Below are 601 nucleotides of genomic sequence, written 5' to 3'. Positions count from 1 at the left end.
CAGATCATATGAAAAAAAAAGAAATCCACCAAAAACCAACAACATGTAAGACAAAGCAGGTTAATGTCAGGCAACCTTTATGGACCAGTAACACAGCTGCGGATCAATAAATGAACGTGTTTAATTTACCGATTGATTTATCAGTAAAAAGAAGAAGAGCTGCACTTCCACTGATGAATGAGTTCTTTGGGAAATATACTGCATGATAGAAGGATGTCACATACTGATGTGTGGTCCATTCATGCAAATCCTGAGGGAAGAATAAACTATTTTCAGAACATCAATTGAGACAGAAAAAAAACACCTGAAAATAAAACTTGTACAGTGTACACTGGATAACAAAGGGGATGTACACAGTAAAATACAGTAGAATGAAAAAATTAGTAGAGTTGACAGATACAACAGCCACCTCCATATATCAAAAGGTTATTTCTTGTGTCCAAAGCACATTGTTATTAAATCACCTCATTTGGCACTATTACTATGAATATGATTCACAGGGGATATGGGCTGGAGGCAGAATGGTGGGTCGACCTCTTTACAAGGGTTTAATCCTAAAATAAGATAGTCAAGCTGATGATATATCCCATAAAATGACAAA

This window comes from Morone saxatilis, unplaced genomic scaffold (genome assembly GCF_004916995.1).
Source record: "Morone saxatilis isolate NCDOM2014 unplaced genomic scaffold, NCSU_SB_2.0 Contig15, whole genome shotgun sequence".
NCBI lineage: Eukaryota > Metazoa > Chordata > Actinopteri > Moronidae > Morone > Morone saxatilis.
This window is presented reverse-complemented; position numbering follows the sequence as displayed.